General features: G+C 40.2%; 1 long non-coding RNA gene across 3 annotated transcripts in view; it reads left to right on the top strand.

Annotated features, from left to right (window-relative positions):
- Positions 1-19092, top strand: part of LOC118002816 — a 32174-nt gene extending 13082 nt beyond the window's left edge. Inside the window, exons 3-5 of one of the 3 annotated variants that reach the window (XR_004677184.1) lie at positions 1912-1958; positions 6620-6701; positions 8928-10203. This is a non-coding gene — a long non-coding RNA (uncharacterized LOC118002816). Of the gene's footprint in view, positions 1-1911; positions 1959-6619; positions 6702-8927; positions 10204-18998 lie in introns of those variants that run through there. The other 2 variants (XR_004677183.1, XR_004677182.1) reach the window with 2 other exon arrangements.
- Positions 19093-27521: the final 8429 nt, after the last annotated feature.

The following is a 27521-nucleotide window of genomic DNA, read 5'->3' as shown; positions in this document are numbered from 1 at the left end:
CAAATAGGCCAAAAAAATGCTTTCATTTACGTTTGTTTAATTATTGAAGTGTATTTTTATTTGTCTGCTGGCCGTTTGTACTTCTTCTATTATAAATGCCCAATTCATGTCTCTTTAAACTTCTGTAGAGTTCTTTATCTTTCTGTAGACTTGTAAAAGTTCTTTGGCTATTATGAATATTGATCCTTTATTTGTCATGTGTGACTGAAATATTTTTCCCATTGTCATTGGCATTTGACTTTGCTTATGGTGTGTTTTAGATTTTTATGTAGTGAAAATCACTCTTATAAAAATGCTGCTAGGTTATTTTTTCATGCTTGGAAAAGACTTTACGCAGGCACACCTCGGAGATAATGCAGGTTCAATTCCAGACCACTGTAATAAAGCAAATATCACAACAAAGCAAGTCAAATGAATGTTTTGGTTTTCCAGTAAATGTAAAAGTTACGTTTACACTATACTGTAGTCTATTAAGTGTGTACTAGCATTATGTATTAAAAAAAAACAATGTGCATACCTAATTTAAAACAAAAAATAAATTAAAAAATACTTTCTTGCTAAAAAATGCTAACCGTCATCTGAGCTTTCAGTGAGTTGTAATCTTTTTGCTGGTAAAAGGTCTTGTCTCGATGTTGATGGTCGCTGACTGCTCAGGTAGTGGTTGCTGAAGGGTGGGGTGGCTGTGGCAATTTCTTAAAATAATACAACAATGAAGCTTGACACATTGATTGACCCTTCCTTTCACCAATGATTTCTCTATTACATGCAATGCTGTTTGCTCACATTTTACTCAAGTAGAACTTCATTCAAAATTAGAGTCCTCTCAAACCCTGCCACTGGTTTATCAACTAAATTTACGGGATATTCTAAATCCTTTGTTGTCATTTCAACAATCTTCACAGCATCTTCACCAAGAGTAGATTCTACCTCAAGAAACTACTTTCTTTGCTCATCCATAAGAAACAACTCCTCGTTTGTTAAAGTTGTACCACAAGATTACAGCAATTCATCACATCCTTAGGCTCCGCTTCGAATTCTAGTCCTCTTGCTATTTCCACCACATCTGCAGTTACTTCCTCCACTGAAGTCTTGAGCCCTTCAAAGTTATCCCTGAGGGTTAGACTCAACTCTTCCAAATTCCTGTTAATGTTGCTATTTTAACCTTCCCATGAATCACAAATGGCATCTAGAATGGTAAATCGCTTCCAGAAGGTTTTCGACTTACTTTGCTCAGATCCTTCAGACGAATCACTACCTTTGGTAGCTGTAGCCTAAAGAAATGTATTTCTTAAATAATAAGACTTGAAAATCAAAATGATTGCTTGATCCATAGGCTGCATAGTGGATGTTGTGTTAGCAGGCACAAAAACAACATTAATCTCATTGTACATTTCCATCAGAGCTCTTGGGTGACCAAGTGCCTTGTCAATGAGCAGTAACATTTGGAAAGGAATCTTTTTTTCCAGCAGTAGGTCTCAACAGTAGGCTTAAAATGTTCAATAAACCATATTGTAAACAGATGTGCCATCAACCAAGCTTTGTTGTTATTTATAGAGCGTGGGCGAAATAGATTTAACAAAACTTTTCAGAATGGTCAATGAGCACTGGCTTCAACTTAATGTCACCAACGGCATTAACCTCTACTAAGAGAGTCAGCCTGTCCTTTAAAGCTTTAAATCTAGGCATTGACTTCTCCTCTTTAGCTATGAAAGTTCTAGATGGCATCTTCTTCCAATAAAAACCTCTTTCATCTACACTGAAAATCTGTTGTTTAGGGTAGCCACCTTCATTAATTAGCTACATCTTCTGGATAACTTCCCGCTTTACCTTGAACTTTTATGTTATGGAGATGGCTTCTCTCCTTAAACCTCACAAACCAACCTCTACTAGCTTCCAATTTTTCTTTTGCAGCATATTCACCTCTCACAGCCTCCAAAGAGTTGAAGATTTGGCCGAAGGTAATGTGACTGGTTTAGTCTTCTATCCAGACCACTCAAACTTTCTCTACATCGGCAATAAGATGTTTCATTTTCTTATCATTTGTGTGTTCCCTACCAAAGCATTTTTAATTTCCTTCAGGAACATTTCCTTTGTATTCACAACTTGGTTAACTGGCACAAGAGGCCTACCTTTCAGCCTGTGTTGGCTTTTGACATGCCTTCCTCACTAAGCTTAGTCATTTCTAGCTTTCGATTTAATGTGAGACACATTTGACTCTCTCTTTCACTTAAACACTTAGGGGCCATTGTAGGGTTATTAGGTGGACTAATTTCAGTATCATTGTGTCTCAGGGAATAGGGAGGCCTGAGAAGAGGGAGAGAGATGGGGGAACGGCTGGTCAGTGGAGTAGTCAGAACACACTCACATTTATCAATTAAGTTTGCCATCACACATGGCATGATCCATGGTACTCCAAAATAATTACAGAAGTAACATCAAAGATCACTGATCACAGATTACTATCACAAATATAATAATAATGAAGAAGTTGAAATATTATGAGAAAAACCAAAACGTGACACAGAGATATGAAGTGAGCAAATGCTGTTGGAAAAATGGTGCTGGTACAGTTGCTCAAAGCAGGGTTGCCACAAACCTTCAATTTTTAAAAAACCCAGTATTTACAAAACACAATACAGTGAAGTGCAATAAAACAAGGCTGCCTGTATTTAAAATTAGAAAGCCTCTCACCTGTGTTTTCTCTAATACATTTATGGTTTAAGTCTTTACATTTAAATCCTTTTGGAATTAATTTTGTGTGAGGAGTGAGGTAAGGATTCAGTTTAATTTATTTTCCTGAAGCCTTGCCAGTTGTCCCACTATAATTTATTGAGTAATCTGTATTTTCCCTACCAATTTGAAATGAGGTTATTATCAAATATTATTTTTACGTTTGGGTATATTTCTATGCTCACTATTCAATTTCATCAGTGTATCTATTCCTACATCAGTACTAACCTGTTTTCATTACTGCAACAAAAATGTTTGCCTTATACCTGCCTTTTCTTGGCTATTCTCATTGCCAAGTTTTAACAGTTATTTATTTGTTTTATCCCCCTAGTGAACTTAAGTTCCTTTAGAGCAGGAACTGTTGCTTAAGCATTTTTATAGCCTTGACAACTTGGCTGAGTATTTATTTTTCTTAGTAGCTTTCCATCTTGCTCCCCCAACCCCACAGTGCCTTGCACAAAGTAATCACTCAGCAAACATTTATTAAATTTTAAGTGTTAATGGGTGCCTGGGTGGCTCAGTCGGTTGAGCATCTGCCTTCAGCTCAGGTCATGATCTCAAGGTCCTGGGATCGAGCCCTACGTCGGGCTCCCTGCTCAGTGGAGAATCTGCTTCTCCCTCTCCCTCTGACCACCGCCCCCCCACTCATGCTCACGGCATTTTCTCTCTCTCAAATAAATAAAATCTTTAAAAATAAAATAAATTTTAAGTGTTAAAGTAGGAAGAGCAAGATGTCCTAAGATAAGAGACAGAAATCAAAAGAGTGAATTTGTGAGAGCTGAAACAGATAGCCCCAGCGGTAGTGATGTAAGACAAGTGGGATGATAAGCAGCCCCAGCCGGGGTGACAGTCTGCTCACAAAAGCACCAGTGTTCTTGGTGTCAGTGAACCAGCTCTGGTGCCTGATCAAGTGCTCTGGTCAACAGGTCTCGATGACTGAAGGAATGACTGCCTTTGTCATCCAATTCTGTAATGGATGAAGAACGACTACCCGTTGCCTCCTGCATTTCCTGAAGAATGGCTGTCACTGTAAAGGACTGTGACTTGGCATGCGCGTACCTCATCACCCAGAGGAGCTCTCTCCCTCTCAAAGTAGCCCCCTACGTGTTGATGAATCACCTGTGCTAGGAAGCTGTATATTTCTTCCAGTGATTCTGCCATAGACTACAAGTTTTTATTGGCATTGCCCTCAGAACCTAGGGATAATCCACATGTAAGGGGATTTGGGGTAAAGCTGCCAGCTGAGAGTTAAACTCCCAAAACTAACACAGAATCATCATTTTCCAGAATCTGCATCCTTCTTAAATTGTTAAAATTTCAGATTTCCAGTCACATGAAGAGTCTGGTTCGGGAGGTCATGGTGGGCTTGAATATGTATGTCTAATAAGCGCCCTCGGTGATTATCAGTTTGGGAGCCACTAACATAATGGATTAGATTAATCTAGATAGAAATGGGTTGTATAAGAGACTGAGGAAACACAGGAGTCCAATTAAATTAATTAGGGTGTATCCTTAAAACAAGAATGTAACTAAAGAAAACCAACCTAATTATTTACACTGAGATCTATTTTAAAAAAACGAAACAAAAAACCTCTGCTGACAGAAGAGTATGTGTCAGACTCAAGCCTAAAATAGAAATCAGAATGTGTCAGTATTATTAAAATGAAAGAATGAATGCACAGACCAGCCAAAGCAAATTTTCAGCTCTCCTTCGATTAGAGACTCTGAAAAGTTCTGGCCATGGCAGTTGCTAGAATGAAGTATGCAACTAACCAGGATGACACCTTTAAAATATGAAAATCATCTGAATGTAGATGTTTCAACATGGATTACCTTTGAAGAGTCCTATTAGTTCGAAGTCACAGTATGTAGCGCTGATGATAGCTAAGTGTGTGACTTTGGGCAAGCTGCTTACCTCTGGGCCTGTTCCCTGCCTCTGAAATAGTGCTAGTTTGTTTCTGAGTCCCAGTGATCTGTAAGTTCTCCTACAGGCCTTGAATTCTTTGGTTCTATGACATAACCATCTCTTACCAGATGCACACACATGGATCCCGGCTGCTGACACGGGCCCAAAATCTTGCGACCTCACTTCTTTTAGTCCTTCCCTAAGACAAGGCCTGTGACAACCTGGAGATTCAGACACAGTGACAAACTGCTGCTGAACACTCAAACTCCTCTACAGATCACTGTCTGACCTCTGAAGGGGTTTCCGGTCTGTGTTCCAGGAATATGCCTTGGTCTCACATCGTTCCTTCCTTTCCAATAGGTATTGTCCCTTAACTGCTGGTTGAAGGTGAATGTGATTTTCTATCCTCTTCCCAGGGCCTCTGCTCATCGACAGTTATCTAAGCAAAGACATTTGTTTGTCATTAAGAGTCTCTAAAACAATGTTACTATACAAATATATCACAAAGGTATGAAAGAGAGAGAATTATATCTTTTATTTTATTTTGTAAAGATTTTATGTTTAAGTAATCCCTATACCCAATGTGGCACTTGAACCTACAACCCCAAGATCAAGAGTCACCTGCTCTACCAACTGAGCCAGCCAGGTGCCCCAAGAATTATGTCCGTTAAAAAAAGTAGATAGAAATTGGGGCACCTGGGTGACTCAGTCAGTTAAGCACCCAACTTTTGCTCTCAGCTCAGGTCTTGATCTCAGGGTCGTGAGTTCAAGTCCTACACTGGGCTACATATTGGGCATGGAGCCTACTGAAGTAAATAAGTAAACAAACAAACAAACAAATAGATAGAAATAAAGATAGAGATAGGAAGAGTGATAGAGATGGAGAGATCTTTCTATGTTAGGGATATCAACCTAATGCTCCCAATATCCAGAAAACTCTGAGAAACTGAAGAATAAATGACTAAAAATCACATAAAGATATCAACCATTTACCCAAAAGGACAAAAAACAGCCATAAACATTTAGAAATTGTTCAACTTCAAAATAATAAGAGAAATACAAATTAAAACAATGCTGCAATAGCTTTTTGTTCTTACCAGGTTGTCAAAACTTAAAAGCCTTGACGAAACATTCTGCTGGCAAGACACTGGGGAAATTGTCGCTCTCATAGATTACTAGTGGAAATGCAAAATGGCGCACACTTATAGAAGGGAATTTGGCAATACCTAACTAAACTACACGTATGTTTACCTTTTGACCCAGCAATCCCCCATTTATGATTTTACCCTGAAACTGTACCTCTACCATAATGAACAGATATAACAGCAAAAATAAGCAGTTGAATAAGGTGTAGCGCATCCATTCAATGGAGTCCTGTATAGCTATAAAAAGGAATAAGGAATATCTCTATGAAATGATAAGAGTGATATACAGAATATAGATTTAGGTTTAAAAAAAGTGAAGTACAAAGAGTATAGGTGGTATGTTACCTTTCGTGTAAGAAAATAAAGGTGAAATAAGAATATGTATATTCACTACATATTTTCGCAAAAAGAAACACAGCAAGAACAAATGAGAAATTAATGAGTTTGGTTATCCAGAGGGTAAAAACAGGGTATAAAGGGATAAAAGAGCACTACACATTCTTGGAATATCTTTTTCAGGTATCATTTTGGCTCTTGGAAGTATATTACTGTTTTATTTACTCAAAAACATAAAATTAAAGCAACAAGAATGGAGGTGGATGAAAAATCTAAAATGGGATACAAACAGAAACAGAAGAGTCTTACTATATTTTAAACAAATAACCTAAGCACACTGAAGAAAAATAAATTAAGCCAAATAACTTGAACACAATGCTTTGCTTATATAACCTTGATCTAAAGGCTAAAACAGCTACCAAAACTGAACTCCACTTTAGTATACACATTTTTCTCAGTGGTATGGGTGCATAATTCTGAAATTATTTTCTGTCTGTTGTAGGATGGAGTAAATGAATAAATATTTTGAGAATGTGGGGAACCAGGTTTCTTGCTTTCGGAGAAGACATACAAATATGGAGGAGGTAGGCTTTAAAGAATCCTGTGTTGTTGGATTGAAATTGGATTCAGTATGAATTTATAGTTTTTAGTGCATATATAAATATAGAAATAAATATGCTTATTTGTGTATATATGAATGGGTACAGTATGAATTTATAGTTTTATATATACACACACACACACACACACAGAAATAGATGTGTGTGTCTGTTTCTTAGGTCTGTCTGCTGAAAGGGCCGGTAGCATCCAAATCTGGGTTTCTAGAAACCATTCCCCACTAAAAGGAACCAGGGCTCCCTGGAGAAACAAGTGATTCCAGGGCTCAGACAGAAAAAGTACAAGATGAGTCTCCACTATCTTGTGTCAGAAAGTAAACAAGTGCTCAAAAAATGATGAGACATGTCAAAGGAACACAAGAACCAGCTTAAAAGGTGCATCCACTAGGTACATCTGAGAGAGTTTGAGCATCAAAATTAATAATTATAGTAATGAACAATAACACACTGAACAAAAATAAGAACCCGTTAGTCCATACTTATAATTAATGACACCAGTAAGTGCTCCCTAACCACAACATGCCAACTCATAAATGTAGAAAAAATGATGGAGTTAGAAAATCAGCGTTTTGCAGCTATATAGTATTAATTGATTCAGAGAAGGTCATTAATGAATGATAAAGCTAGTAGATAAAAGTTTGATGAGAAATGGTTTATTTACAAAATCTCAAAACATCTCACTACAAGTTATTAATTAAAAAGAGGAAAGTAGAAAATTTGCAGGAAAGAAATCTGGCAGACACCACCTTAACCAAGTGATCAAAATTAACATCATCAATAATGGGTCAAACTGACACAGAATGCCTCCTCATAGAATGCACTGCGAAGGACACAGTAGCACTTAGGTAGGATTCCTGCCAAAAAGGCATAACCTAAATCTAATCATGAGGGAACATTAGACAAATCCATATTGAGAAGTATTCTGGAAAATATATGACCTGTACACTTCAAAAAAAAAAAAAAAATGTCAATGACATGAAAGGCAGAGAAAGCCCAGGAATCCAGACTATGCAAACTAAATTCCAGACTATGCAAGCTAAAAAGCCAGGTAAGTAAACGTAATACTTAATCCCATATTGGATTGTGGGCCAGAAAAGCAAAATTGTTAAAAGGGACACAATTGGTGAAATGGGAATAAGATCTGCAGATTAGACAACAGCATTATATCAATTGCAAAACTTCCTGATCTGATATTTGAACTGTGGTTGTGTAAACGAATATCCTTATTCTTAGGGAATATACACTTGAAGTGTTTAGGAGTAAAGAAGTATGATGTATGCAACACACTCTTAAATAGTTCAGAGAATGATAGAATATTAACAATTGGTGGATCTGGGTGAAGGGAATAATAATGGTTTTTTTTAATCTATTCTTGTAACTATTCTATAAGCTTGAAATTATTTCCAAATGGAAAGAAGGAAGGGAAGCGAAGGGAATAGGTAGGGGCTGGGGGAGAAAAGAGGAGGGAAGGGAAGTGAGCGGAAGGGAAGAAAGCAAGCAAACAAGCAAGCAAGCAAGCTTCAACTGTACTTCAATTAAAAAAAGAAGAATTCTAGTCTCCTATCTCAAAGCCCTCTGGCCTCTGCCTATGAGGTCACCAGTTGGCCCACTAATGTGTGATCGCTCCCAGAGGGAAGAGCGAGTGTCAAACGTTCAACTCACAGCCATGACCCCAAACTATTCATGACGGTTTTGTTACAAAAAAGATAGCAGGAAAAATAATTTTCAAGAAATACAACCCCAAGAACCTTCTGCATGTGTGGCCAGACTTGTTTTCTAGCTAGAAATCTCAGGAGGCTTACATGAAGTTCCCCACAGAGCACAGACTTCAGGTTATGGAATCAGAACTAGGCTCAAATGCCGGCTTTGTGACTTAATAGCTACTTAATTTTCTGAGCCTCAGTTTCCCTTCTATCAAATGGAAATAACCGCGCCTGCCTATATCATACAACTGTGAAAAAGATTAAATAGAATAATAAATACAAATATAATGACCTGTGTATAGCACCTAAGTTTTACTAAATTATGTTCAATATATCCTTTTCCCCCTTTTCCTTTCCCATAAATGACAAGAGTGTACCTGATAGTATAAATATCTTTAGGATTATGACCAATATTCAAACATGAAAGGTAATTTTTTTTTAATTTTCAAGTTAATCAGTGGTAAATAGATTCATTAATATCTATCAACAGGTAAACTACCCAGAGCTGCAGGCTCAAATCAGAAGAAAGAATTGGATAATGATCTAATTGGAAACTGGAAGGTCAGCTGTGAAAACAGCCCCGTGTGTAGGGCACAGACAAGGAGTCCCTTGTTATCACTGTGGCTCTTAAACAAGGTGCTCAGCATCTCCTTTGGTGCCCAGACAGGCATTCAGACCTTATAACTGTATCCCAGCCAAAACTTTTGGCCAAAAGCAACACCAAGTTGCTCGAGATGATAAAAGCTATCTGTCTACTCTGGAGGTTTAGAATTAAACATAGAGATGATGAAATAAACCAAACCATGCTACTAATAGTTCGTTCATGCATTTAGGAATGATCTGTATACATTTTATATTTGAAGTATTTGAAGTGTTTAAGAGATTTTAGGGAAATTTGATAGATTTGGCCTTTGATTCTAGTTTGAAATGTATAACTCAGTCATTTATTTTAGACTTAGATTTTCAGTTGAAAGATAAAGAGAATTATGCAAAGTTTGTAAGCAAAACTGGAATTTATAGGATTAGCTTGAGATGGACCATGTTCATTAACTTAATTAGCTTTTTTAGAGCTGGGAAGCCTTTGGTGGGCAGGTTGGGCAGTAGAAGTGCTTTAAATAATCAGATACACTCAATTTATAAATGCAGTTTAAAATGTTCAAGGGAATTTTAAAAATTGAGATGTTAATAGCACAGACTGTTTTAAGGAATTTGGTCTGTTCAGCTACTCAAGCAAATTATAATCAAATACCTCCCTGGATTGATTACATTTATTTTTAAAATAAGAATTATAATTTGAACTTGAAGGCTTAAGGAAAACTAGTTTTATTTTTCCTTTTTAACTTTTCTAAATTGAATATTAATTCTAGAATCTTGAGGTTTAAATTGCATTTTATATCCACAAAAACATATTGCACAGAAACTAAGTAACTCAACTGGACAGTGCCAATTTTAGGATGATGACCACTTAGATCTCTACTATATTTTGTTTCCTAGGAGAGCTACATTCAGAAAATGGAATTTACTCAATTTTGAATTAAATATTTTTAAACTATTTTAACCCTCAGGAAATGGGAGAAAGGAAATAGGAGGAAAAAATCCATAATAGGATGATAATGCTAATAACTAAAACTTATTTTGTCCCTAATATGTACCCCGCACAGCTCTAAGCTCTCCACATCTACTACTATTCACTTAACTTAAAACCCCATGAACTCTTAGAAGTAGAACAGCAGAGAAGAATAAAAATGCTGTGTTGGGCAGCCCAATCTAGGAAAGAAAAAAAACAAATGAACAAAGAAACAAAGGAAGAAAGAAGGAAGGAAGGAAGGAAGGAAGGAAGGAAGGAAGGAAGGAAGGAAGGAAGGAAGGAAGAAAAAGGGGCGCCTGGGTGGCTCAGCCATTAAGCGTCTGCCTTCAGCTCAGGTCATGATCCCAGGGTCCTGGGATCGAGCCCCACATCGGGCTCCCTGATCAGTAGGAGGCCTGCTTCTCCCTCTCCCACTCCCCCTGCTTCTGTTCCCTCTCTCGCTGCGTCTCTCTCTGTCAAATAAATAAATAAAATCTTTTAGGAAGGAAGAAGTAAAGAGGGAAAGAGGGAAAGAAAGGAAGGAAGGAAGAAAGGGAACTTCAACTAAAATTCAATTTAAAAAGAAAAAAATTTCCACTTCTAGTCTCCTATGTTGAAGCCCTTGAGCCTCTGTCTATGAGGTAACCAGCTGGCCCACTAATGCGTGATCCCTCCCAGAGGGGAAGATTGAGTGTCAAATGTTAAAAAATTCTACAAAGAGGGGTGCCTGGGAGGCTTAGTCAGTTAATTGTCCCACTCTTGACTTCCGCTCAGGTCATGATCTCGAGGTTGTGGAATCCAGCCCCACGTCGGGCTCCATGCTGGGCATGGAGCCTGCTTAAGATTCTCTCTCTCCCTCTCCCTCAGCCCCTCCCCACCCCAACTCACACATACTCTAAAAATTTCTAGAAAAAAACTCTTATGTCAACATTCCAAAGTAGCTCGGTTACAATATGCAGCACCCTGTGACACCATCTATTCACATATTCACTCACTCTCGCAACTAACATTAAGCTCTGTGTGTCAGGCTAGAGAGTGGGGAATAGCTTGTAGGGAATCAGGCCTGGAGACCAGTTAGGAGGCTGAGGTGACAATCCAGGAGGAACTGATGGAGCTTGCCTAAGGGTGGTGGCAATGGAGATGTTGATGAAAGAATAGACTGAAGAGTTCTTTAGAAGTTGGAATCGATATGACTTATTGGAAACAAGGACATTGGGGAAAAGGTAGTATCTTTGCTTGGGTCCTCAAAAAGCAAGGCCTGACACTCTGGAAAACAGTATGGGGGTTCCTCAAAAAGTTGAAAATAGAGCTATCTTACAACCCAGCAATTGCCTACTGGATATTTACCCCAAAGATATAAATGTAGTGATCTGAAGGGGTACGTGCACCCCAGTGTTTATTGCAGCAATGTCCACAATAGCCAAACTATGGAAAGAGCCAAGATGTCCATCGACAGATGAATGGATAAAGAAGATGTGGTATATATATACCACATATACAACGGAATATTATGCAGCCATCAAAAAAAAAAAAGAAATCTTGCCATTTGCAACAACATGAATGGAACTAGAGGGTATTATGCTAAGCGAAATAACTCAATCAGAGAAAGACAAGTGTCATATGATCTCACTGATATGAGGAATTCTTAATCTCAGGAAACAAACTGAGGGTTGCTGGAGTGGTGGGGGGTGGGAGAGATGGGGTGGCTGGGTGATAGACATTGGGGAGGGTATGTCCTATGGTGAGCGCTGTGAATTGCGTAAGACTGATGAATCACAGACCTGTACCTCTGAAACAAATAATACATTATATGTTAAAAAAAAAAAAGAAGAAGAAGAAGATAGTAGGAAGGGAAAAATGAAGGGGGGATATCGGAGGGGGAGATGAACCATGAGAGACTATGGACTCTGAGAAACAAACTGAGGGTTCTAGAGGGGAGGGGGTGGGGGGATGGGTTAGCCTGGTGATGGGTATTAAAAAGGGCACGTACTGAATGGAGCACTGGGTGTTATATGCAAGCAATGGATCATGGAACACTACATCAAAAACTAATGATGTAATGAATGGTGACTAACATAACATAATAAAATAAAATTAAAAAATAAAAAAGCAAGTCCTGAGACCATAGTGATGGTCGTAACAATATATTTGGTAGATGCAAGCCCAAGAAAGTGAGAATGAAGACAAGTGGAGCGAGCAAGGACAGCCGTGCCAGAACTCAGTGAGCTGTGATGCCTCCCGGGCTCCTGGTTGGTGACAGGATGCAAAAAGAGTGCCTTGCTTAGTGCGCATGTGTATTCAGCCCACAAGACTCCTCAGAAGGGCTGCAAAGAACAAACAGAGCCTGAAGTAATCCACAAAGGAGAGAAAGGATAATTCTCACAGGTTATCTTCTCTCTTCCATTTATCAAGACAAAGAACCCTAAGGAAGGAGTGAGTGGAGTGGTAGAAAGTGATGAGTTAAATCTGAATGTTTCATTGGCTTTTGGGAGATGTCCAGATGGAAATGTCTGACAGGCAGTTGAATGTAGATGGAGTCTGGAGCTCAAGAGAAAGCCAGGTTATAGAAGGCTAGGTAAGCAGTGTGCGCTAGGCTGTGCCACCCAGAAACCCCCTCTAGGAATGAAGCACTCCTTCCCCCAGCTGCCAGGACTGTTGCCTGCTGGTGGCCCATGGCCAGATTCTTCTCCAAGAATTACCCTTTATCAAAGGAAGCTGCCTTGCCCGAGGGTGTACACCTGTTGTGTGCATCCAATGACACGTTGATGTGGGGTTAAAAAGGCCTGTCCCCTTTGTCTCAATTCAGGTCATCCCTGAAAGGCCATGCCAGCTCTCGAGTTCTCTAGAGTTGGATGGTGCCCCTGTTGTATCTACATCGCCAATCCCGCTTCCTTTATCCCACTCCCAAGGTGGTTTCTAGAGCACCCACCCCCATATACCACCTGCATGCAAATTTCTGGGTCGGAGTCTCCCAGACAACTTGACCCAAGATTAAGTGGAACCTGAGGATGTGAGAGTTCCTGGGAGAGTGCCTGGGAGGCTTAGTCAGTTAATTGTCCCACTCTTGACTGGGACAAGTGGACAACTCTTTCAAGAAGCTTGTCTGTGACAAGGAAGGAAGATTCCTGCAGAGAGGTACTCTCAAAGGAGGATGGTTTTGCTTTTTGTTTTTTGTTTTTTTTTTTAATTGGGAAACACTAAGCATTTTTATCTGCTGACGGCAAAGAGCCAGTTGAGAGAGAAGAAGGGAAGATTCTGGATAGAAAAAGAACCCTGGGAAGAGATAGGGTCCAAACGACAGGTAGAAGGATTGCCTCCTAGAAGAGGGAGACGTTCCCTATGAGGAGAATGAGGGAGAAGGAGAGGATGAGTGTGGAGGTAGGTGAATTCATTTTCACTGTAGGGAAGGTTAGATCATCTGCTGAGAGGAAGACGAACTCAGGGAAAGTCAGAAGCTTGAAGACAGTGGAGAACATCAGAAATAGGCACTGAGGCAGCGGCAGGGAGAGTCGCCGGGCAGAAATGCCACATAATGACTGAGCAGTGATGAGGGCTGCCGGAGAGTGAGGTCACCAGGAATTTATAGTGGCAATCATCACAGCACTCAACTTGCTTTGTTATAATTATTCACAGGCCTCTCTCCACACATACACCTGACAGGCTGGAGCACCCACTAAATTTTGAAGCAATGAATGGACCCAGTTTAAATGAGCCCTCCAGTCAAAGGGCCTCGTCTCTTCCACCAACACAGTTTCATCAACTAAAACCATATGACAGCTATCTTGGGTCTCTTGCTCCCTGATACTTTTAGTCTCAAGAAACGTTGAGGTGGAAAATATGCTTTTGTACAAGTTTATCATATGTTCTATATGTATCCTTGGTAATGCATGTATGCATTAAACAGTTTCCCAAAGATCACTGGGTAGGACAAGGCAGAGTTCAGGCTAACCCAGGTCACCTAACTCTCTTTTCCATACACTCTGCTATGAGATACGCAGTGTGAAACTGCCAATGAGTTCCAGATGATTCGGTAGGCCTTCAATATTTCCCTCCTTCCTTCTTCTCTCCCTCCCCCCCTTCTTTCCCTCCCTCCCCTGCTCCTTCCTACTCCCCCTCCCGCCATCTTTCCTCCCTGAGCATGGTAGACCTCTTGGAATCTTTTCTGACCTCCCTACTAAGCTGTCCCCCCCAGCTTCATTATGTTCAGCCCTCATTTGCACATGCTCTTGACACCTGGTGTTTGGTGGCAGAAATGGCTGATAAAATTCCACACTGATTAATTTCATGTTTAATCTAACTGATACTTCTGTAGCCTTTGCAAATAACCTTTTTGAACAAAAACTGCAACGGCTCATTCCAAACCCGATCAAAGAGGTATGCATGACTCACAGCCACTAAATAAACATTGATGCCTGATGGCAGTAATATGGCTATTTATATTCAGAGCCTGATTTAACCAGTGGCATTCCTGTAATAAGATAATAAGCATGAGCTGTTTACTAGAAAAAAAGGAGAGTCTGTGGTGCTGGTGTTCAATAAAATCTCTTAACAGGCAAATGAGTCTCTGAAATTGGTTGGCAAATACATCCAGAATGAGATGTGCTAATTAGTTGCTGTTACTGATTTTCTAAAATAAAGAGTTTAAACTTAAATTAGCCCTGAAATTTAGTACAATAAAAAATGCTGGATGTATGATACGTTGAAAATCTTATAGATTATGCCTAATTTATGTCCAGCGATACAATTAAGAAGAAAAGAACTCTGCACCTAAATCACTAGAATTTAAACAGAGACTAAGAAGAGGTTTTATATGTAGAGAATTATAAGCATAGATATTTGAATCTCAGGTTCGAGGGTTTTTTTTCTATTCAGAGAGCATTTGTAGGTGATCCTCTTGGCTATACTGGCAGAGGTATCTATGACTATAAGCCCTTGAATTTTTAAATAGAAAGATCAAAGGAATGCAAGAGTTATCTTAATAGCATTTGGATACCCTTTAAAAATAGATTAACCTAGGGCGCCTGGGTGGCTCAGTTGGTTGGGCGACTGCCTTCGGCTCAGGTCATGATCCTGGAGTCCCAGGATCAAGTCCCGCATCGGGCTCCCTGCTTCGCAGGGAGTCTGCTTCTCCCTCTCCCGCTCCCCCTTCTCGTGCTCACTCTCTCTCTCTCTCAAATAAATAAATAAAATTTTAGAAATAAATAAATAAATAAATAAAATAAAAATAGATTAACCTATTCAGAACCAAGATCACGAGATTCTAGGTAAGCACAGAGGAGACAATCGTCTGGATTCAGAAATAAACGATGAACACGCCAAGCTTTGAAGCTTCCCCCAACACCTTCCAGCACTGTTTTTCCTCCACTGAAGGAAAAGCAGCAAGCACCTCGTGCGTGCTTCCTTTCTCTTCCTGCTCTCACTCCATGCGGCCCCTTCTACCTGCTAAGGATGCATCTTCAAACCTCTATTTGTACGGCTTCCTTCACCAAGTTGGAGAGGACTTGCTTCTCTGGACTCGCAACTTCAAATAGTGAGATGATCTCAGGAGGCAATCAAATATTTTTTTAAATCAAATATTGCATCTAAACAGATATGGCCACGTAACAAGAGGATTTGGGTTGTGTCTCCACCTTTTTTTTTTTCTTTTTCCAAAAACCAAATATGAATTCAAGAAACTGCTGTTTGCATTTAGCTGGTGGAGATAATGTTGGTTTTCCCAGAGCACATGGTCATTCTTTGAAAGCCAGCTAGATGAGCAGATGTGAGTGCTCTAGCCCAAAGTAGTAATGTTCCTAAAGTCAGCAATGAGTTAATTCATTCATTTGGGTCCTATTTATCTATAGTTAAGCAGACAAAAGTTGATCATTTATTTGCTCTAATTAAGATTTTTAGTCTTTATCAGAGTTACTTTAGTCACCAGGGGTAATTGATTATGTACATCTTTGTTTCCATTTTATAGTGGGGACTCCCAGCTCAGGTAGCAATGTTTCCAACTATTACTGAGGCCCTAGAATTATGGAGGACAGTGTCATATAGGCTAACTAATAACTGAAATTATAAATAGAATTCTGAGTCATAAACAGGTGGTCTTCCCTGTATTTTTCAATGGTATTAAAGTTCTCTTGAAACCAACTCTGGATAGCTTAAGACAAAAGGGAATTTGCTCAAAAGGATATTCATAACCTTACAAGATGTAAGATTGAACAACCACTGCTCAGAAGTCAAGAATCACACCAACTCCAGAGAAATGAAAACAAGAGTTTCTGGGCTCACCCATTTTTGGAACTCAGCAACTAACATCTCCTGGTTCCTTTGTTTCTTTTTTTAAGATTCCATATTCTTAGACAAGAAAATCTGGTTGGTCCAGCTTGACTCAAACAAATCAGTTATGACTAACAGAAGAGGGGGACAAGGTCACATGATACAGACACAGCTTCTGTGGAAGTCTCCAGAGATAGTAAGATGGTTGTCAGCTGGGCAGCAAACCCAACAGTCCTCTACCAGTGCTCCTCCAAGTACGGGTCCATAGCTTGATGCCAACCCAAGAGCGGATAAAGAGTATGCATCAGAATCTGAATCAACATACTGCTAACTTTCTCAGGAAAGTATTTCTATTAAAAAAAAAAATGTCAGCTGAACTTAAAAAGTGTACTTAGAGATACAGTTTGTTTACATTCTGGTTCATTACTTCTTACCTCCTCTTGGACCAGTAGCAAAGAGTTTGCTGGTAGGCAACTGCCTGTGGACCACTCCTTGAGTAGAAGTCTCTTCTCTTCAGTCCTTGTCTGACTTTATGGGATGGTACCAGAGTAATCAAGAACATAGGCTTTGAAGTTGCCTGGGTTTTAGTTCTTGCTATGCCTAATAGCCGAATGACCTGGGGTAAATAAATACTCCTAGCCTCATTTTCTTAATCTACATGAGAGATAACAATACTACCAGATTTGTCAGGACTCTTTCAATCGCAGGCAGCAGAAGTTCAAATCATTAGGTTAAACCAGAAAAAAATCTGGAAGAAAAAAAATGGCAGTTTATATGGTTCAAACCAATGGTTCAAGCAAAAAGAGATTTTATTGGTTTATGAAACTGGAAAGCATAATAGTGGAGTAGGTACCATAATATATCTGAATCTAGGGCTCAAATGGATAAAGAGAAACTGTCTTTTCCAGCAACCAGAATCAGATAATATGGCATATAAAAACTCTAACTGTCCCCCCTTGGGTCATTCTCCCAACCCTCAGCCCAATCACTATCAAAAAAGACACAGTTTCATGATGGGCCAAGCTTGGGTCATATACTTGGGAGTAGTCAGAGCACTATGATTAACAGATTGGCAGGCCTATCAGCTAAACCCTTTGTCTTATTTCGTCATAACCCTAATGTCTAGCACCTAATAGGTGCCCCCCAAATTAGGTAAATAAATGATTAGGAAAGGGGTAATGTGTAGCCCCTCTAGTCTAAAGAGGGGGCAGACTATAGCAATAAAATTCCATAATAAATGCCTACATCATATGGCTCTTGTAAAGATTAACTAAGAATGTGACACACATGGGACAGGGCCTGACACATAATGGCACTTTCATCTACAGTATAGACCAGGTCAGGGTAGAAGCCCACATTTTCCATGTGTGACTTGCACGTAGGCGCCTAAGTTTCTCAGTCAACCGAATGAGCTAATAAGTGAACTCATGAATAGACAATGAGAAATCTGGATCCTATATCTTCCCCTGGAAAATGTCTTTCATCCTATTGCAATTTTTATTTTGTCTGAAGTTTTCCTCTGAATAACCAGACAAGAATCATACAAACAATAGGGCAAAAGCAAACAGGCTTTGAATTACAATAGGAGGCATTTTAGTTAGAAACCTACATTGAGAAAACCTCCTAGAGTCTGGAAAACAAATCTTCTTCAGTGAAACTTCAAGAAAACAGGCTGATTTTCATCACAGTTCTTTCTGGTGGCAGAAAAGGGACAGGTGACTTTGAAGAGCCCTTGCCCAGCGACTGGCAGCATTTGTAGGTCACATTCCAATCCAACAGAGGGCAAGGGAAGGGGGACGGGAGCAGGAGATACAATCAGAATGTTTGACTTGGCAGGTGTCCACAGAGCTCATCTAAGTCTAACCCCAGATTTTACTGAGGAGGGAACTGAGGCCTGGAGGAATGAAGGGGCTTGCCTGAGGGTCACCGTGAGGCCCCTGGGAAGGGGCAGAGCTGAGTCCAGATTCTTTTTAGTCCACGTCCAGTATTCGTCCTCCACACCACACCACAGGCAGTGGTGGCTCAGAGTGCCCCAACAGTGCCCCGTCCCCCATGATTAGGTGGACAGGAAAGCAGGCAGGGAATGGTAATACTTTAGGGAGAAATCAGTGAAGACCTTCATGTGGTAAAGGGTCAAAGGATGGGGATTAGTGTACCCTGAAGAATAATCTGTCTCCCACTTTTGGTCACCAATCCCCCATGTATGACTAACCTATACCTTTCCACCTGCCACCTGAAGAGAATCCAAAACGTGAACAATGTTTTTTAAAAAATGACATGTGTCAAGCAATTTGAGCAAATAACAAATTCAGTTCTTTTGTGAACAGTTCATTTTCTAAAATAAAATTCAGGACAAATGAATCAGACAAAGGATATTTGAGCCTTTTCTGAATAGAAAAAACATACATTTAGGTGCCAACATGCTGACTTTGTGGGTTTAGGAGAATAGGCAGGTTATTTGCAATTGGAACTAATCCAAAATCCAAGACATGTGCTCACTTAGAGGGTAAGGGTATCATATTTGTGGTGGACCATAAGTTACCCACCCAATAGTGATTCTCGCCTTCCTCGCTGTCAGAGCTCCCACATTGCTAGGACTGACAGAATGCCCAGCTTCAGTTTATGACTTACATGAGATGTAAGTAAAAGACATCGAGGCTTTCTAGAAAGCCCCCTTTAAAGGGAATGACTCAGATGACAGGCCCCTTCTGTTCCTCTTTCTATATCTTTCAGATGCTGGGGTCAAGTGGCTGGAGCTCTAGAAATCATACTATAAGCACGGGATGAAGATTCACCCTAGGGATTGTGGAATGGCAAGCTGCCCAGACCTTGGATCCCCAAAAAGCTCATGGCACTGCCACATCAACCCTACACTGCCCACTTCTGAACACCTTATTAGAGGAAAGGAAAAGAAAGTTCTGTGTTGCTTAAATCAATTTTCAGATCAGCCAAGTACAGTTTCTGACTGATACAAACACACAGCGTGCCCTTGGCAAAGTAACTTCTTTAGCCCCTTCATGTCTCAGTTTCTTACTCTTTGAAGTTGAGTAAGAGTACTAACCAGTTTTAAAGAACACATAATACAGTGATTTTAATATTCTGTTTACTAAAGCCCTAGAAAATTTTTGGAGGTAGTCCAAAGGAGGAAGGGGGTAAATACATGGGTATCTGAATGCCCAATATTCAATCAGAACAGTTCCTCTTCTATTTGATTTTTATTTTGGGTTTCCAAGTAAGATTTCATTTGGAGGGGGTGAAAAAAGAATTTAAAGGCCAAAAGAATTTGAAAATCACTGGCAGGGAAAAATGTTTAGTCCTTTGTATGTGAGAAGGACACTTGGGGCGTACCACTAATCCTGAGATGATACTTTTCTAACATCGCCAATGGATCTAATGATGCCAGTTCGATGCTTCTTGAGACCAATATCTCACACCTGTAGACCAGCCTAAGGGAGCAGCCTGGGGCCACGGAGCAGTGCAAAGTGCCCTGACCCATGCAGGAATAAAATCAGTCACCCCCACTACCTCCAAGCTGCACTCTAACCCTCTGAAGGATAACAAGCCAGAGAGCCATGCCCAGCTGCACTCTGAGGTGTTACATAGAGACTGGAGGAATCTAGGGAGCTGTGTCCAGAAGGAAGGCATTTTGTCCATCACTGGCTCTTGTTACCTCCCATAGCCCTGACCTCTCTAACCCATCAGACTTAGCGTAATTCTTTATTCAAGGGTTCAGTAGTCTTCCATATAGGAAAAAGTTCCCAACTGAGATTTTGGGAAGGCAAAAGGGAACAGGAATGGGAACAGGACCGGGACGGGACAGGAAGGGAAGGGAAGGGAAGGGAGGCAGTCCTGGGCCTTTCACAAACTTTGACTTCTAATCATGCTATCTCTTAGCAGAACATCTCACCTGGGCCTTGGAGAAAGAGCTAAACTTACAAAGATCTTGGGATCTTGGAAATCAGCATCTGTCTGTCAAATCCCCAAAAATGATACACACCAGGCTCATTGGTTATAGAAGTCTCCTCTGCACACTCTGCCACCTCAAATAATAAGCAGCAGCGGAGGGCTGAGGACTGGCATCTGCTCCACCAGAGTCCCTGAAGGAATCCCACCCCTGACTCCAAATTCTCCTTCCCAACTGCCTTGCTTTCAACTTTGACTTGCCAATCAAGCCACGGCTTGTCCTACTCAAGTCCTTGGCTTTGTTTCTCTGAACATGATCATTGCCCATCTGTTTTTCTTTGTTGGGGGTCATGTCCCAATGCTGAGCCCCCAGCCTCATGAGCTCTGTCCTTAATTACCTCTTGCTAACTCTGCACACTATCTCCAGGCTACATATGTGCCCATTCAGAGCACTCCAAACTGCCAAAATCTAGACTCTTCTGTCTGCCTTTCTTTCTTTCTCATCTTCTCAAACATCTCTACACAAGCACACTTCATTCAAATAGGTCATTCAAATAGCAGCTATCCTATTGCATTGCATCTTACCTCTTTCTTTTCCACCCCAACTCCACCTTTGCAAATACATCCTTCTGGGTAGGTTTTTGAATGATGATGAGGGCAATAAGAGGAAGGATGACATCAAAATTTAATAGATAGAATTTGCAGGGTAATTAAGAAGAGTAGATGGAAGGTCTGCTTCCTATCAGATTCAGTGAGGCAGATGGGAGTGCTAAATTTTGTCTCTTCGCCCTCTGCATGTATTTCTGCCTCTTTTCTATACTCCTCTCTGGATCACAGGGGTTGGAAGACTTAAAACCATATCTTCCTGACTCCTTTTCTGCTAGGATTTTAGATATGATTTACCTTCTGCCTTTAAAATGTCCTAACGTGCTATCTGGCGTACAGAAGGGAAGCGGAGGTCATTCTTTCTGGGACAGCAGTGACTGATGAACATGCTCCCACAAACACAAGCTTTCACAGTAGCCAGACTTCATGTTACACTCTCCAATGACCAGCCTCAAGGGTAATGGGCAGGTGTCCCTACCGGCAGCGATTTCCTGACCTCTGGGTAATAGTAGAGAGTAGATGGAAGAGAAAAAGAAGTCTTACTGGATTCAGTAAAGTGGATCAAGCCACATGCCTTTGGCTCCAGCTACTTAACCTCTCTTCTCCCCCCACCCCCATTACAGGGTCAAATAACTGAGACACTATTTCTTATAAATGAACTTTAAAATAAGTAGTATTGGAATAACTGATAGCCACAGATACAAGTCTGGTTTAATGTTCAAAAATCAATCCATATAGTCACCCACATTAATAAAGAGAAAAAATCCCTTGTGATTGTATCAATTGATGCAGAATGAACATCTGATAAAAATTCAACACCTATTCATGATTTTAAAAACTCTCAGAAAACTAGGAATAGCAGGAAACTGACTCAATTTGATAAAGAACATCAGTGAAAAATCCCATAGCTAATAAATTGTAAAAGACTGAATGTTTTTCCCCTAAGATCGTGCACAAGGTGGGGCGCCTGGGTGGCTTAGTCTGTTAAGCATCTGCCTTCGGCTCAGGTCATGATCCCAGGGTCTTGGGATCAAGCCCAGCATGGAGCCTGCTTCTCTCTTTCCCTCTGCCATTCCCCCCTCTTGTGTTCTCTGGCTCTCTCTCTCTCTCTCTCTCTTTCGAATAAATAAATAAAATAAAATAAAATAAAACAAAATAAAATAAAAGATCAGGTACAAGGTAAAGAGGTCTGCAAAGTTATCTGCTCTCATCACTGCTATTCCTGTGATCTAGCCAGCTCAATAAGGCAAGAAAAGAAAATAGAGGCATACAGATAAGAAAGTAAGAACTAAAAATGTCCCTCTTTGCAGATGCCACCATGGTCTACATAGAAATCCCAAGGAATCTGAAAAAAACATTCTGCAAACTAGTAGGTTCAACTACATCACAGATACAAGATCAACATACAAAAATCAATTGTAACAATAGAAAAATGAATTACATTTCTATATTCTTACAGTGACTTTGTGGACACAAATTAAAAATACAATACCATTTATAACCATTTATACACCATTTATCAAATAATACCATTTATCAAAAAAATATAGCAATGGAGTGACTGCTATTCACAGGTCTCTCAGCTGCTAGAGAGCCCCATTCTGAGATAAGACACCTCTCCACCCTGACTCTAGTAAAGAGGTCAGGAAACCTTGAGTAAGAGTAGAGGTACTAATTTCGGGCAGTTAATTACATTTTTTCAGCATCCATCTCCCTGAAGTTTTCACTGGGCAAATCCTTCAGGAGGACATCCTCATTAGCTATTCATTTTTCTTTTGCACTGACTGGAGAATGAAGCGACTGTTGGCTGTGTCACACAACTCGTTGAATTCACCCCTGGGTGAAGTGATCCTCAAATAATTACCAAATGTAGTTCAGGTAACTGAATTAGTGAATTACATTGGCTCCTTTGAGATGAAAGACTCTTTAGGAATGTGAAATACTTTGGTTCTTTGTTATTAATAACTTGAACAATGGAAGAACCCAAAGTAGTATTCAATATGCTCCAGGAATGGGATGACTAAAATTAAAGAATGCAATTGACTTTCATTTTCCATACTTTTCATTTCAATAGTCAGGACTGAATGTGACAAGTCATCAAATCCCCTCTGAGGTTAATAAGGCATCAACTACAGAACTCTGGGAAGAGAAAAATTCAGCCAAAGTGTGGCAAGTAGGTGGGTCCCCTTTCTATGGTTTATTGTCATTTCCTCTCACCCACCCTGTTACAGTTCTCTACGGGTGAAAACCTACCCTGACTTGCTTTCATTTTCTTCTGCCTTAGTCTAATTTTCCAAAATTAAGTGTCTCAACTACTTGCCCACCCTTCAGACAGACAATTGTACCCATCACTTGTACCCAACAGAGGAAAGTAGGATGCTCTCAGCTTAGTGCTCTGCCCTGGGTATGACAAAGACAGAAGCATAGAGGTGAATCCCCAGCAGAGAGTTTGACCTTGGGGCAGGAGGAATGGGAAGTGGTAAGGGAGGGGGCTTAGGGCTGGCAAATCAAACCCCAGCCTATGTGAGGTTGGTGAAGAGCTGAAGAAGGTGGAGATGCTGGATACAGGTGTCCTGCATTTATTAAATTAGATTTACAGTTCCTCATTTTCAGTTTTCATTTTGAAAGCATTGAGGGTTTTTCTATTTCTCCTCCTTGCTTTTCAAATACCTTTTTAAGTGTAATTTATTTGTTTTGAAATTGGAATAGGAAATCCATTCATGTAGTTCATAAGTCAAAGGCATACAATTTTACACAGTGAAGTCTCCCTCCCCGGCACATACTCCAGCCCTCCAGTTCCCCTCTAGAGGCATCAGGGTCACTGATTTCCTCTGTTTCCTTGCAGAAATATACAAGAAAATTTGTGCAAGGCACCTCTCACCATCTTTTTTTTTTTTAAAGATAGAATTGATTGATCGATTTGGGGGGAAGGAGACAGGAGAGAGAGGGAATCTCAAGCAGACTCCGTGCTGAGCATGGAGCCCAACGTCGGGTTCGATCCCATGACCCTGAGATCACAACCCCATGACCCCATCAGGACCCCAGTGGAAATCAAGACTCCCCCAACCGACTGCGCCACCCAGACACCCCACCTCTCACCATCTTTTATTTACACAAATGGCAATCCACTATTCTGTTACATTCCTTTTTTTTGCTTAATATATACCAGAGGTCACTCCACACCAGTACACAAAGAGCTCCTCAATCTTTCTCCATGATGCGTAGTAATCCATTATATTAACATAGTACCATTTGTCTAACCACTCTCCCATTAGTGATCGTTTCCATTATTTCCTTTTTTTTGATACTACAAAAAATGCTGCAATGAATAAACCTTGTTCAACAAGTGATTTCCACATCTAGGAGTATGTTGTAATTTAATAGAATTGCTAGTAATAGAATTATTATAAATAATTCCTATAAGTAAAATCACTGAATCAAAGATTATATATATTTGTAATTTTGATAGAGACTGCCAAATTGCCAATCCAAGTCACCTGACCCAATATCCTTCACCCACTTTTGCATTGCGTTATTGGTCTTTTTCCTAAGGATTATGTAGCAATGAATTGCAAATATGTTTCCCAATTTGTCTAATGACTTTTGACTCCCCTTTTGGGTTTTTTTTTTGCATGCACATTATTAAAAACATGGTTGAATGTTTCAATCTTTTATTTTATAACTGCTATAATTTGTGTCATATCTTAAAAGGTTTTCTTTGGTCATAAATTACAACCAAAAAAAAGAGTCCATATGTCTTCTCGTACTTTTATGGTTTCACATTTTTATATTTAAAATCTTGGACCCATTTGGAATTTCTTTGGTAAAGTATGAGGTATGGCTCCAATTTTATTTATGTATCCATTGTGATAGCTGGCTACCATGTTGTCCAAACACCACTGATAAAACATCTAGTTTTCCCCACTGATTTGAAATGAGACCTGTATTATTTGCTAAATCCCTGTCTGTTTTGGGGTCTCCTTCTTGACATTGATTTTGTTTCAATTTCTCTATTCATGAGCCAGTGGTACCCTATTTTAATGTTTTGGAACTTAACTAAAATTAATTGTACTACAGTTTTTAAAGCTTTACTTATCTATCTCCCCAAAGCAATGAGGTTTCTTCTCTGCATCTTATAACTTTGTTCACTTCCCCTCAGATAGCTCATGACCAATTTTTTTCTTAATCTCCCAGAAAAAGAAATTTGGCTTCTACCAGCTGAGTGGCAGAGGCAAATAAATGGAATAACGTTGGGCCTATAAGGAGAAAATCACAGGAATATCATATTTTACTTTTCCAAATCCTAGTGCATGACAGAGTCTTGGGGAACATGCTCTTTTGTTTCTAAGGCCATCACTTTAAAATCAAGTTATATTTGATGAATATTTATTATATGGCAAGTTGTTTCAGTTAGGATGTTTTTGGCTTCAAGTCATAAAAACAGATTCAAGCATCTTTAAACAATAAGGAAATGCATTCATTGCAATAACTGTAATTCTTAAGGGACAGAGGGTTGGGTAGGCAGTTTCAGTGGCCCAGCCATGTGATTACAGATCCAGGGTCTTACCATCTTTCTGCTCTGCATCCTCGGGCATCTGCTCCATCTCAAGCTGATGGCAAGATGGCTTCATTAATGCCAGGTCTCCCCTCCAGACATGACAACACCCTGAGAAAGAAGAGACAACATCTCTTTTGTTCTCTTAGGAGCAAGAAAACATTTCTCAGAAGTCTCCCATGTCTCGTTGGCCAGAATTGGGTATAATGCCCATTCCTGAGTCAACCTCTGGCAACAGGAATGTGATTACCTGCAGTCCAGACAGACCCACCCAATGAGGCTGGGGAAGGGTGAGTTTCCTCTAAGGCACACGGCTGCTTGGAAGAACACACATACCCGCACAAAACCTGGATTCAGGTAGTAACAGAAGTGGATAATGGATGCTGTTAACTAGTGCCCCATTTCCCTCTCTTTCTCTCTCCTGGCTGGATTCCTTTGCCAGACATCCAACAGTGTCCTCCCCCACACATGCTTACTGTTTGAATGGTAATGTATTAACTACAAACTCATTTATTCAATAAGCATTTACTGAACTCATACTAAACACCCAATACTGTGTGAGGAGCTGAGGACTGGGAAAAGGAAAGACAGGGAACCTGATCCTGATCTCAATGATGTCATGGAAGAGCAGAAAATTGAGGAATTCCACAGTACCATGATAAATGCTATGTCCATAATTTAAGGGTGCTATGGGGGTCCTAAAGACTGAGCAACTTCGTGGGGGAAGGGTAGAACAAACAGGGACTATTCCAGCTGAGCTTGAAAAGATGAGCAGGTGATGGAAGAAGAAGAAGTAGGGGAAACAGCTGTACAAAGGACAGAGAGGACACTGGCGTGGCGCTGAGGTTCTGTCAAGCTGTTGAATTCGGGGCTGCAGTGCTACTCTACCCAGGACACAAAGGCACCTGGGGGGGAGCTTTGGGCCTGGCTAGCAACTTCTGTTTGCACTGTTCAAGAGACGTCACCAGTGGATACCATCCCTAAGAAGTTCTGGAAGCAGTTCAAGCTAATTGTAGCAAGCACAAATAGAAGATTATTAATTAACCTTCTAAGGTCACAGACCACATCTCAGAGACCACTAAATCTTCTCTCTCACTTCACAGTCAAGCTCCTGGCAAAAAGATATCCATACTAACAGTCTCCTCACCTCCATTCAATCCTCAACTCCAACCCACTGATGGTAACAATATGGTGGTTGCTCCTGCTAAGGTCACTAGTGGCCTCAATAACTGCAAGACACCAAACTGAATAAAACCACCACCACCAACAACAACAACAGCAACAACAACAACAACAACAACACTCTCACATTCTACCTTCTCAGCATACTGACCTATGTATAATTCACTAATTACCTTGATTAACATCTTTAGAGACCCCAGGCAGCGAAAGTATGATTTCTCGCTCCCATTTCAATATGAAATTAGAATTTAAAACAATCCTAAATCATAAATACCAAATTCTTTCAAAAACAAAATCAATCTCTCTGGCTCTGAGTACTCCTGTTTGTTTAAGCACATGGGTGGTCCACCAGGGGAATAATCCAGCAATAAACACATTTGTATCTTGTTTGTACTGGGCTAAACAGTGTTCTCCCAAAAGATCTATCCATCCAGAACCTCAGAATGTAATCTTATTTGGCCTTTGCAGATGTAATTAAGGTAAAGATCTTTAGATGAGATCATCCTGGATTAGGGTGAGCCCTAAATCCCATGACAAGTATTCTTATAAGACACAGAAACAGAACCGTAGAGACCAACGAATATGTGAAGACAAAGGCAGAGATTGAAGCAATGTATCTACAAGTAAAGGAATGCCAAGAATTATTGACAGCCACCGGAAGGTAGGAGAGAAGCATAGAACAGATTCTCCCCCAGAGCCTCCAGCAGAAACCACCGCTGCTGACACCTTAATTTCAGACTTCTGGCCTCCAGAACTGTGAGAGAATACATTTCTGTTCTTTCAAGCCACCCAGTTGCAGTAATTTGTTACATCAGGGCAAGGCATTATTGCAACAATTCTCATGCTTGCAAACACACACACACACACACACACACACACTATATATATATATATATATATATATATACACACACACACATATATTGCCTGCACTTTTCCGGGGGGATCCATGGCCCAATTACCCAGCAGCCAGTACCTAAGCCCATTTCCACACTAGCTGGGTTTCCAGA

Source organism: Mirounga leonina, unplaced genomic scaffold (assembly GCF_011800145.1).
Source record: "Mirounga leonina isolate KUSES-001 unplaced genomic scaffold, KU_Mleo_1.0 Mir_83, whole genome shotgun sequence".
In the NCBI taxonomy this organism is placed as follows: domain Eukaryota; kingdom Metazoa; phylum Chordata; class Mammalia; order Carnivora; family Phocidae; genus Mirounga; species Mirounga leonina.
The sequence above is the reverse complement of the archived record's forward strand: the minus strand, read 5'-3'. Positions and strand labels throughout refer to the sequence as shown.